Genomic DNA, 13,702 nt, shown 5'->3' on the forward strand with positions numbered 1-13,702 from the left:
GTAGAACATCACACATTATTGTAGTTGTTTATTATTCTCTTTCTCCAACTAGATTATGATAAGGTTGATAGCAGAGCTTATTGCTTTCCATATTCTCAGAATTTGACAACTAGAAGGTGCTCAACACAATTTTGTTGACTGAATGAATGAAGGAATGAATTAAAGAAAAATACCTAAGGGAACTGTTTACTACAAAAAACTGAGTAGTAAGCTCATTTATCTCCTCTTCTCACCACTTCTCATATCCTCACCAACATGTAATTAATATCGAAACAAGTATCTCTGAACTCATCTTCACCACTTGTGTCCAAAAGTTTCATCAGTTCATTTACCTGAATAAATATGAATTGAATACCATTTGTTCAAACTCATTATAGGTGCCAGAATATAGCCCTGATCTCATAGAGCTTATATTCTAACAGGAGCAGTATGAAAATAGACACATATGATATCAAAAGATAAAAGGGAAGAATAAAAAGTGACTGTAGAGGGAGGATTATTGGGAAGATGGCAGAGTAGGTGGCTCCGTGACTCAATCCTTCTACCAGAATACTTATTTAATAGGCAGGAGCCATCTGAAACAACTATTCTAAAACTCTAGAGGCCTGACAAACACTGTTTAGAATCTAGACAAGAGCATGAGAAAAAGACTGGTAAGTTATGGTTAAAAAAAACAGTAAATTGCTCTCTCTGCATGACAGCTACCAGCAGTCATCCACTACTCTTGTTGCAGGCTGAGCACCTGGCCAGCTTACAGTAACAGAAAGGAATGAAAATCCTCTTCCCCAAGACAGGAGGTGGGAACAGCCAGGCACTGATTGTGACTCTTTAGTGACTTTGGATCACTGGGGCATGGCTCTGAGGGTGACCATTGTTTCAACCCACCCCAAATAAACATTACAGGAGTCCAAGAAGGAGAAGAAAGTGAGAAAGGGCAGAAGAGATAGTCAAAGAATAATAACAGGGAGCTTGATGTGAATATCCAAGAAGTCCAAAGAATGTTAAACAGGATAAACATGAAGAAAAATATACCCTTTCATATATTGATCAGACTGTTTAATGCAAAGGACAAGGAGAGGTCTCTGAAAGCTGCAAGGGGAAAGAAACATGTTAAGTATAAGGGAGTTCCAATTAGATTGAGTGCAGATTTCTCATCAGAAATCATAGAGGTAAGAAAGAGAATACATCCAAAAGAAAGAGAATACACATTCTTTCTGAGCACACATGGGTCATTCTCCAGGATAGACCATTTATTGGGTTACCAAACAAGTCTCAATAAATTTAAAAGTATTGAAACCATATAGTGTATATTCTCCAACCACAACGTAATGAAGCTATAAACTGATAACACAAGGAGAATGGAAAATTCACAAATATGTAGAAATTAAACAATATACTCTTAAACAACCCATGGGTTAAAGAGGAAATGACTAGTGTAATTAGGAAGTATGTTATAGCAAATGAAAATAGAAAAACAACATACCAAATCTAATTGGATGCAGTAAATGCAGTGCTGAAGTGAAAATTTATAGCTCTAAATGCTTGCATTAAGAAAAGAAAGACTTCAAATTAGAGAACTAACCTCAAAAATAGAAGAACTAGGAAAAGAAGAGTAAACTAAACTGAAAGAGAACAGAAGGAAGAAATAACAAAGATGGGAGTGGAGAAAAATGAAATAAAGAATAAAAAATAGAGAGAATCAAAGAACCAAAAACTGGTTCTTTGAAAAGAAAAGATCAATAAGATCAAGAAACCATTAGCTAGAGTGACAAAGGAAGTAAAGAGACAGTATTTAAATAATGAAAATCAGAAATGAAAAGGGAGACATTAGTACCAACCCTGCTGAAATAAAAAAGACTTTAAAAGGGTACTATGAACAACTGATAAATAAGGTAACATAGATAAAATGGCTAAATTCTTAGAAACACAAAAATGACCTGCTTTAACTCGAGAAGGAATAGATCTCAACAAACCAACTGTTGTTAAAGAGATTGAATAAGTAATCAGAAATCTTCTGACAAAGAAATGCTCAAGACCAGAAAGCTTCATAGCAGAATTCTACGAAACATTCCAAGAAAATTAAACTCCATTTTTCTGCTCAAACTCTTCCAAAATTTGAAGAAGATGGAACACTCCCTAGTTCATTCTATGAGGCCAACGTATTCTCATATCAAAGCCAGATAATGATACCACAAGGAAAGAAAAATACAGACCAACCTCTCTTAGAAATATAGATACAAAAATCCTCAATGAAACACTAGCAAACTGAATCCAACAGCATATTAAAAGGATTATATACCACATTCAAGTGGGATTTATCCCTGATATGCAAGGTTGGTTCAACATAGGAAAATCAATGTAACATGATACATTAAAAGAATGAAATAAAAAATACATGATCATCTCAATTGATGCAGAAAAGGCATTTGACAAAATCTAGCACCTCTTTTCTTTATAAAAGCACTTAAAAAATAGAAATAGAAGGAAACTTCCTCAATAATAAATAGCCTACTGCTAACATCCGACTTAATGATGAAGGCTGAAAAATTTCCCTTTAAGATCAAGAACAAGACAAGGATGCCCACTGTTCCTGCTCTCATTCAACGTTGTGTTGACTGTCCTTGCCAGAGCAATTAGGAAAGAAAAAGAAACAAAAGGTATCCAAACTGGAAAGTAAGAAGTAAAAACTTTCCCTATTTGTAGGTGACATGCTATATACAGAAAATCCTGAAAAATATACAACAAAGTTCATAGAGCTGAGAAATGAATTCAGTAAAGAGGCAAATTACAAGGTCAACAACTCCAAATAAGTAGTATTTCCATACACAGCCATGAACAATCAGAAAAAGAGATTTGAAAAAAATATATTCATAATAGCAGCTAAAATAATCAAATATCTAGGAATAAATCTAACCAAGGACGTAAAGGACTTGTGCACAGAATACAACAAAAAAATTACTAAAAGAAATCAAAGAAGACCTATATAGGAGGCTACTTCATGTTCATGAAGTGGAAACTAAATATTGTTAAGATGTCAATCCTAGCCAAAGCAATTTATGAATTCAACACAATCTCAGTCAAAACTCCTCCAACATTCTTTGCAGGAATGGAAAATCCAATCATCAATTTTAAATGGAAGCCATCTTGAAAAGGAAGAATGAAGTCAGAGGTCTCATACTTCCCAAACATAAAACTTGTTACTAATCTATAGTAACCCCAAATAGCATGGCATTGGCCCAAGAAGAGACACATAGACCCATGGTTGAACTGAAACCTTAGAAAATTAAGCCTTATGTTTACAGCCAACTGATATTTGACAAGGGGGCAAAGACCACTGAATTGGGAAAGAATAGTCTCTTCAACAAATGGTGCTGGGAAATCTGGGTTTTCTTTTGCAAAATAAAAAGGAGGATCGTACTTCACACCATATACAAAAATCTGAAAGATAATGTAGGGAAGAATCTTCACGACTTTGTGTAAAGGAAAAGTTTCTTAAATTTTACATCCATAGCAAAAGAAACAAAAGAGAAAATAGACAAACAGAACCTCATCAATTTTAAAAATGTTGTGCCTCAGAGGATTTTATCATTAAAGTAAAATGACAACCTACACAATGGAAAAATATATTTGAAACCACACATCCAATAAAGATTTAATATCCCAAATGTATAAATATTTTAACTTCTAAAAAAAAGACCAACAACCCAATTAGAATATGGGCAAAAGTCTTGAATATATATCTCTACAAAAAAGATACACAATGGCCAGAAAGCACATGAATGGATGCTCAACATCCTTAGCCATCAGGGAAATGCAAATCAAAACCTGAATGAGACACCATTTCATACCCATTAGAATGGCTGCTATTAAAAACATTGGAAATAACAATTGTTGGAGACAATGCAGAGAAATAGGAACACTAATTCATTGCTGGTGGCAATGTAAAATGGTGCAGCTGCTGTGGAAGACAGTTTGGCAGTAATTCAGAAAGCTAAATATAGAACTGTCATATAACCCAACAGTCCACTACTAGTTATATACTGAAAAGAATTGAAAGCATGGACTCAAATATTTGCACATTCATCTTCATAGCAGCATTTTCACAATCCCAAGAGATGGGAGTAACCCAAATGTCCATCAACCAATGAATGGATAAATATAATATGGTGTATATATATAATATGGTGTATATATATAATATGGTGTATATATATATATATATATATACACACACACAGTGGAACATTATTCAGCCATAAAAAGGAATGAAATCCTGATATGTATAACAACATGGATAAACCTTGAAGACATCATGGACATAAAATAATCTAGACACAAGAGGACAAATAACATAGGATCTCACTGATTTGAAACCAGTAGAATATGCAAATTTATAGAGCCAGAATCTAGAATACAGATTACCCAGGGGTGGGATGGGGATAGAGAATGAGAAGTTAAGGCCTAAAATATTCTGGATTCCTGTTTGCAATGATGGAAATGTTTTGGTAATGGATGGTAGTAATCATAGCACAACATTATAAATATAATTAGCAGCAATTACATATATATGTGAATGAGATTATAAGGGGAACTCATATATTGTATATATGGCAAGATAATAAATGGCGTTTTTAGGGCATTGGGATTGTTTTTTATGATACTTCAATGATGGATACATGACATTATGCATTTGTCAAAGTTATAAAACTATATAATGCAGTGTGAACCATAATGTAAACTACAGACCTTGGTTAATAGCAATGCTTCTATATTTGTTCATCAATTGTAATAAACGTACCACACTAATGGAAAATGTTATTAATAGGGGACAATGTGAGAGAAGGGGGGGTTTTACCATAAATCTATAATAGTAAATTAAAAATTTACTTAAAAAATTAACTCTACCATCCTTGAAACCCTGCCACTAATTCTGAAATATTTCTTTTTCCACATGAAGCTCCCATTAAGAGACATTGCTATTCAATAGCAAGAAGGCACAAAAATGAAAAATTTCAGCCCATTTTAAATAAACCTGGGTTGTTGGTTTTTTTAAATTCATTTTTTAAAAATATTACATTAAAAAAATATGAGGTCCCCATTCACCCCCACCGCCCCCACCCCACCACTCCCCCCACAGCAACACTCTCCCCCATCATCATGTCACATCCACTGCATTTGGTGAGTACATCTCTGGGCATCGCTGCACCTGGGTTTTTAATGACGCTAATTTCTTCCTTCTTCTAAAAGGGCTTTCTTCTTACCTTTATTTCTCTTGCTTTCATTTCTCCCCTTCCCCTTCTCTTCTCCCCTCCCCCATCCTGCTGTTTTTGCTATCTGTGTCCATTCACTGTGTGATCTTATGTATCTATTTCTCTTTTTGTCTTTTCTCGTTTTCTCCAATAGGAGTCACCAGGATTTGATCCTGGGAACCTCTGGTGTGGAGAGAGGTTCCCTGTCACTTGTGCCCTATCAGTTCCTCGTTTTCTGCTCTACTTCATCTTGACTCTCCCCTTTGCCTCTCTTTTGTTGCATCATCATATTGGTGTATGACTCACTTGTGCAGGCACTGGCTTGCCGCATGAGCCCTCGTGCAGGCACTCAGTTCACCACACAGGCACTCCTGTGGGCTCTCAGCTCAATGTGTGTTCACTTGGCTCACTGTGCAGACACGCTTTCTCTTTTCTCTTTTTCACCAGAAGGCCCCAGGGATCAATCCTGTTGGCCTCCGCTGCGGCACTGCAGGCGGGTCACTGCAGGCGAGTCGCTGCCGGGGATCGGGCCTACGCCACGGCCTGACTGGGGCGGCAGCGGGCGGCTCAAGGCTTGGTGGGGACGCGCGGTTCGATGGAGGAAAAACCACGGAGACGAGGTCTATGCGCAGGTCTGATTTTATTCGGGAAGTACATGGGGTTTTATAGTGTCATGGAGGCGGGGAGGTTGTGGGAGGGGCATGTCCGCGGGGCAGCTGAGGATTGGCTGCAGAGGCAAGGGCGGACCTGCGGTTTATGACGTAAGCCATTGATGGCAGAGGGGGTTGTTTCCGAGGTTGTGCCGGGGCGGATACGGGATGAGGGCGGTTGAAATGAGGCGGGGAGAACAGCGATCGGCTGGGAGGGGGAAGATAACAGTGGCTGGGAGGAGGGGCAGAGGGAGGCAGCAGCACAAACTGCTGCTGAGAAGGGCCATAATACAGGGAGGTTACGAGGAACAGGCGGGCAAAGTGTAAGGAAGCGAAAGGCAGGGTGGGAGCAGGGGACAAATCCCAAGTCATATCCGCTTCCCTCTTGCTTTTATTTTAATCACAAAATTTTATGAGTATATATTTTTAAACACCTCAGGTAATATTTTAGAATAAACTACTTTAAAAAAGAATAATGTATTAAATTCTTAACACTGTGAATTTGAGCATTTATTAAATCCTGTATTAGTCAGCCAAAGGGATGCTAATGCAAAGTACCAGAAATCTGTTGGCTTTTATAAAGGGTAATTATTTGGGGTAGAAGTTTACAGTCATAAGGACCTAAAGAGTCCAACTCAAGGTACCATAAGAGGGAAACGGACTTTGGCCCAGTGGTTAGGGCGTCCGTCTACCACATGGGAGGTCCGCGGTTCAAGCCCCGGGCCTCCTTGACCCGTGTGGAGCTGGCCCATGTGCAGTGCTGATGCGCGCAAGGAGTGCCATGCCACACAGGGGTGTCCCCCGCGTAGGGGAGCCCCACGCGCAAGGAGTGCACCCATAGGGAGAGCCGCCCAGTGCGAAGGAGGGAGGAGCCTGCCGATGAATGGCGCTGCCCACATTTCCCGTGCCGCTGATGACAACAGAAGCGGACAAAGAAACAAGACGCAGCAAAAAGACACAGAAAACAGACAACCGGGGGAGGGGAGGGGAATTAAATAAATTAAAAAAAAAAAAAAAGGTACTATAAGAGGTACTTTCTCACCTAAAGTCTGTTGCCACATATTGACCCAAGATGGTGGGTGACCTCTATGAGTGTTCAGCCTTCCTCTTCTCTTTTAAGGCCTCATGGTCCTGGCTTCTTCTGATTTCAGATGTAGTTGGCATAAGGTTAGTCTCTCAGGGCTTCTCAGATGCTCTGTTCTCTTCACAAGGTCGAGTGAAACTCTCAGGCTCTTTTCCTGGGGCATCTGCCAAGTCTCATCAGCTGTCTCTCTTCCTCTGTGTTCTTCACAGTGAGTCTACCTCCATGTGAGTCTGTTTTATCAGTCCACCAAGGGGCTTGGGACTCAATGCTGAGTTGCTCTCTAATGGTTGAATCAAAGCCCTAATCTTAACATAATTTAATCATACATCTCAGTTGACTCTAATATAATCAAAGGGTTATCAAGCCCAGAGGAACAGACCAGTTTACAAACATAATCAAATATCTTTTATGGAATTCATAAATAATATCAAACAGCCACAAATCCCCATAAGATCTAAGCCCCCTCTCAACCTGAAGCAGAGTGGGCATCACCATTCCCAAATCCTCAAGATTGAGGAATGAATAAACATAAGAGGGGAATGAAACTATGGACCAAAGAAGACTATTATTATTATTATTTATTATATGAAAGATTCTGAGGGGAGGAGAAAAGAAGAATAGGTGCAACATGAGGCACTTTTAGGGCATTGGAATTGTTCTGCATGATTTTACAATGATGGATAAAGGCCATTATACGTTTTGTCAAAAACTATAAAATTGTGTGGTGCAAAGTGTAAACCATAATGTAAACTAGAGACCATGGTTAGTAGCAATGCTTCCATATTTGTTAATCAATTGTAACAAATGTACTACACTCATGTAAAATGTTATTAATAGGGTGAAATGTGAGAGGGTTAGGGGCTGGGTATATGGGAATCCCCTATATTTTCGATGTAACTTTTCTGTAATCTAAAACTTCTTTTTTTAAAAGTTTAAAAATTTGTAACACTATGGATTTGAGCATTTATTAAATCACATTCTAGAGTTGGGAAAAGAACAACCTCCCCCCCCCCCAAAAAAAAAAAAACCCACAAAGGATTCAGGGACATTTTGTAGTAATTTTTATTCTTATTACTTTTATAATTTGTCTCTTTTCATGTACTTTCCCCTTTTAAGTACTCGAAACCACTTGTTCATTCTTCAGATCCTTATTTCTTAGGATGAAAATACAAGCTATATAATGCAACATTTATTTATGTTGTCAGACATGTTCCTTATATAACTTTTGTAAGTAAACCGGTCAATTTAATTCAATAAATACAGAGCCACACAATTAAAGTTGTTAAAAAGAAAGTGTACTTGAGATGATTTGTTGAACCTGATTTTGGAAAGCTCATACTCTTTCCTAGTGATCGAGTTAGAAGAGGGTTTATCTTTTTCTTTAAAGATTTATTTATTTATTTGTTTCCGTCCCTCTCCCCCCTCCCCTCTCCCTTCCCCCTCCCCTGCTGCAATGTTTTGGCAGCAGCAGCAGCCACGAGACCAATCACCTTAAGCCTCAACTCACAGGTATAATCTTTGGCTATGATAAATAAGTGTGTCCTTTTAGGATTTACAACTTACTTACTTTCCATAGCAGAATTAGAATAGTGAGCCATCATGGAAGAACAGAAAGACGGAATTGTTTAGGTCTTTGATTATTGACCTATGGAAATTACCTCACGTGGAGCTGACATATTGCTGGGATTTTACAAGGAGGTGCAGTAATAAATGTACTTATTTTATAAGCAGTTTTGAGTGGGGATGTTGTAATACTTACAGCTGTTTGGTACAGTGCACAAACTTGACAGATGCCTAACAAATACCTGCTGAATTTGCAATTTGGACATCTAGTCCCTTAAACTTATCTATGCCAGAGGAGTGCTTCTCAATCCTTTTTTTTTTACTATCATCCCCCTTCCCAGGAGAAAAAATATATTGCATTTAAATAAATTCATAAATTAAAATTTAATTAACAAATAAAATGAAATTAGATGTAATTTCTCACTAAAGGAAGAGTATTTAAATATCAAGGAACAAGCGTTTGTCAGGTAAGGTTGAGCTTTGGATTTTTTTTGTCACCCAAGAACCCTCTTCTCCTTCAAGAATGCATGTGCAAGAGTGTATCTAGTTGTGGGTGAGTTTTTCACTAGCACAGAGTGTGTGTATGGAAGCTGGGGAGCAGATAATGTTCGAGGTGTTGCTTACATGGGCAGACTCATTTTATGGGAAAATTAATTGAGTTGTATTCTTATCATGTGTAGGTTATACCATATTTTAATTGGTACCCAAATTCCTGACAGAAACTATACAGAACGGTGCTTTCTATGTAAAGCACCATTCTGCAATATAGTCTAAGGAGAATTACAAAAACTTCCAATATTTACAAGTTTATTTTATCATATGCGATCATTAAGCTTAGGTTACAAGCTGTTTTTTTAAAGTATATATTTTGAGTTTTTAAAATAATACTCATTTGTGACATTTCTTCCTTAAATGTAGTCATATTTTCTAAATCTTTCAGGAATATTTTTATAAGATGCATTATACAATATCTCAACAAGGAATAAAGAAGAAATAATGATGACTGTGCACTTTAAAATGTATTAAAACACTAATTAAACTATAGCAGAAATGTTTACTCATGTCTTTTAAACAGCTGCTTGGTAATTTCTAAGCCTCGGTTTTACTTCATTTTACAATATATGCTTAATTAGGAGGCAAAATTAAGATTAAATTATAAATCCAAGACAGCCTAGCATGTTCTATGCTTTTGATTTTCTAACTCTTCCACAAAGTTTAAGGATTCATAATTCTATTTACACGGGAATCAATAGAATGGATTTATTTGTTGCCATGAGGCAGATTCCAATTGTTATTACAAACTTAATTTCATAAAATGGCAGAGCAGACTGAGGGATGAAGAAACCTATGGGGGTATTGGAAAGATGTTAAATGCAGTAGGAAGAGGAAGGCTGATTATTTCCAGGTGTGATTTCTCCAGAGAACTAGTGCTTGATTCCACCCAGTTCTCTGTGCTCAACAAAAGTATTTCTTTAGGGTTTCCATCACGGTGCCCTGCAATGGATACCTGCTGTTATATGTGCTTGCCCTCCTCACTGACATGCCCAGTACCTCCTGACCCAAGAACACAATGGAAGCATAACAGTAAACATGAGACCACCCAGCTGGCCATTAATGATAAGAGGTCTCTTAGGCTCTGAAGGGTGTTCCATGGACTAGCAGCACTGACTGCACCAGGGACATCTCTTGAAGTGCACAATCTCAGACCCTGCCCCGGACCTACTGAATCAGAATCTGCATTTTAAAAAGATCCCCAGATTATTTGCATGCACATTAATTTGTGATGTACTGCACACTGCCCCAGAGCACTGTGCTACTGATGGTATACTCAGTTCAAGATTTGCATTCTCTGAAACACACTTAAGTCATTGTAATAAATGCCCCTTTGTTCTTAGCTAGCCTTAGTAGACTTCTGCTATCTGCAACCACAAGACTCCAGCTAGTCCCACCTTACCTTTTCAACTATGTTTATTTTATCATAAAATTTCCACTTTCTCCTCCTCCCAAATAGCTATAAAATAAATAAAGGTTGAGGAATATTCACAGTGAGAGACCCTAAGTAAAGAGTTATTTGTTGGTTTAAAGGGTGATTTATGCTTCTTTGAACACAGAGTAACTACCTGTATTCAAGGCTGAATTTCTTCACAGGCAAAGCAAGTCACCACCTATAAAGGATGATTTTAAAATAATGTGCAGATAAATTTGTAAAGAAAAATAAAAAAAGGAGGGAGGTAGAACCTGTAGATTAAGAGAGACATAAAAGATATATCAGATATAAAAAGGGAGGCAGGTCTACACTATAATCCCTAAGGATGCATGCTTCAGTGACAAAAACTATTACAAATGATCACTACAAAATCAGGATAGTGGTTACCGATGGTGAAATGGAAATGTTGCAAATGGAAAGGGGTATATGCTACTAATGGGAGAAAATATTTGGTAACTGTAGCAATTTGATATAATTGATGAATTCCAAAAGGAAATATTAGATTATGCTTGTAATCTGATCTGTACCTGGGCATGATTGAGTTATGATTAGGGTATTGTGTCCCCACCCCTTGGTGGGTGGGGACTCACAGATAAAAGTCATGGTGAAGAACAGAGTTGGGGATTTCTGATGTTAGAGTTTGATGCTGAAGACCTAGGAAGTCAGCACCCAGAGGAGAGAGAAGCCAGCACCAGGAAAGAAAGAAACTTGAATCCAGACTAAAGCAAGCCCAGGAACGTAGGAACCCAGGAAGCCTGAACCCTCGCAGATGTCGGCAGCCATTTTGCTCCAAATAGACCGGTGAGGAAAGTAACTTACACTTTATGGCCTGGTATCTATAAGCTCCTACCCCAAATAAGTACCCTTTATAAAAACCAACCAATTTCTGGTATTTTGCATCAGCACCCCTTTGGCTGACTCATACAGTAACCATCTATCTGATAGGGGCTTAATATCCAGCATACATAAAGAAATCCTACCTCTCAAAAAGGAAAAGAAAAACAACCCACTTTAAAAATGGGCAAGTGATTTGAATAGACACTTCTCCAAAGAAGAAATATAAATGACTAAGAGCACATGAAAAGATGCTCAACATCACTAGCTATTAGGGAAATGTGAATCAAAACTACAATGCAGTATCATCTTATACCCATTAGATTAGCGGTTATTAAAAAAATAGAGGACTGCAAGTGTTGGAGAGGATATGGAGGAAGAGGAATCCTTATCCTTATGCTGGTGGGAATGTAGAATAGTACAGCCATTGTGGAGGACAGTTTGGTGGCTCCTCAGGAAGCTAACTATAGAACTGTCATATGATCCAGCAATCCCACTGTTGGGTATATATCCAGAAGAATTGAAAGCAGGGACAGGAACAGATACATGCCCACCAATGTTCATAGTGGCATTATTCACAATTGCCAAAAGTTGGAAGCAACCCACATGTCCATCAGCAGAAAAATGGATAAACAAATTGTGGTATATACATACAATGGAATATTACTCAGCTATAAGAAGGAATGCAGTATTAACACACAGGATAATATTGATGAACCTTGAAGACCTTATATTGAGTGAAATAAGCCAGACACTAAAGGACAAATATTACATGACCTCATTGATATGAATTAAGCAAATTGAGCAGACCCACAGAGTTAGAGTCTGGAAGATAGGTTTATAGGAGAGGAATGGGAGTAGAGGGTTGTGAGCCAATGCCCATATGGGGGAAATCTACAGTAAGGTGGAAGGGTGTAGTTGTGCAGCAGACAGATGCAACAGTGGTACGGTGATGCTATTGGGATTGGCAGTGCTGTTCTGTGAGGGGGGTTGGATTTGTTTATCTATGGAAGTAGGGGGGAGGGTCGGGGTAAGGAACAGGTGAACTCTGGGGATTTGCAGGTCTGTGGTTAAAACTACAATGTCGGGAATGTTCTTTTGCCAAAATGGAAGGGGTAGATTCCTGGTATAGGGTGTTGGATGGGGAGGGTGCATACAGGAGGGGGTGCACCTGGGACAGGCTTCTGTGGAATATGTAAGTGTTCATTTTGTCATAGTGTGTTATATCAATGGATGAAGATACAATATAAACAGAAAAATATTGAACTCCCATCCTGGGGAGTCATGCTATGTTCTCAAATAGAGGGACAAGAGTCTTTTAAGAACATAGTCAGTGCCTAAGAAAGAAAACAGACCAATATGTTAAGCCCTCAATATTATTGCTGGTAATAATGAATCTTATTTTCAAAAAATGAGACTTAGTGGTTACCATAGGTCCCAAGAGGAGGGAGGGGGGAAGAATAGAATAGATGTAACATAGGACATTTTTAGGGTATTGGAATTGTTCTGCATGATCTTGCAATGATACAGGCCATTTTAAATTTTGTCAAAATTTATAAAAGTGTATGGTCCAAAATGTAAATCATAATGTAAACCATTGACTATGGTTAGTAGCAAGCTTCAATATTTGTATATCAATTGTAACAAATGTACCATCCACATGTAAATTATTATTAATAGGGGAGAGGGAGAAAGGGGGAAGGCATTGGGTTTATGAGAATCCCCTATATTTTGTACATGACTTTTCTATAACCTAAAGCTTCTTTGAAGATAAAATGAAAAAAAAAAAAAAAAAGACATTGGGGGAACATATGGAAGAAAATGTCTCTGTAAGTACAAGACAAAAGATCGTACAGTTACGAAAGACCTGTCTAAAATTTTTTTTTAATTTTAAAAAATATTTTGTATATGTTATTTTTAAAATTATCATTATTTCTTCCTTGTATTTTCATTTGGTTATTTTCTTGGCTTCATCTTTGGAGAGATTTTAGATCACAGAAGGATTACAACTGTGGAAGGAGGGAATCATTGGTGCAGGGTGTCAGTAATGGGGATGGATGTGAGGGGGATCATCTGGGGTATGCCACTAAGGCATATGAATGGCTCATGTTCATGAGGCATTGTTACGGTAGGTAGAGATTCACACAATAACTGAAAGAATATCAAGTTCCCATTCTAGGGAGTTCTGTTACATTCTCTAATGGGACAGCAAGAATCCCCCAAGTACAGGGGCAGTGCCAGTGAAGGAGGACGGGCCATTGCGCTGAGCCCTTGAAATTGATTATTGTACTTAGCCTAGTATTATATGTTGCATAAGAGTTACTTCCTGAGGGCC

The sequence above is a fragment of the Dasypus novemcinctus genome, chromosome 26 (genome assembly GCF_030445035.2).
Source record: "Dasypus novemcinctus isolate mDasNov1 chromosome 26, mDasNov1.1.hap2, whole genome shotgun sequence".
NCBI classification, from domain to species: Eukaryota; Metazoa; Chordata; class Mammalia; order Cingulata; family Dasypodidae; genus Dasypus; species Dasypus novemcinctus.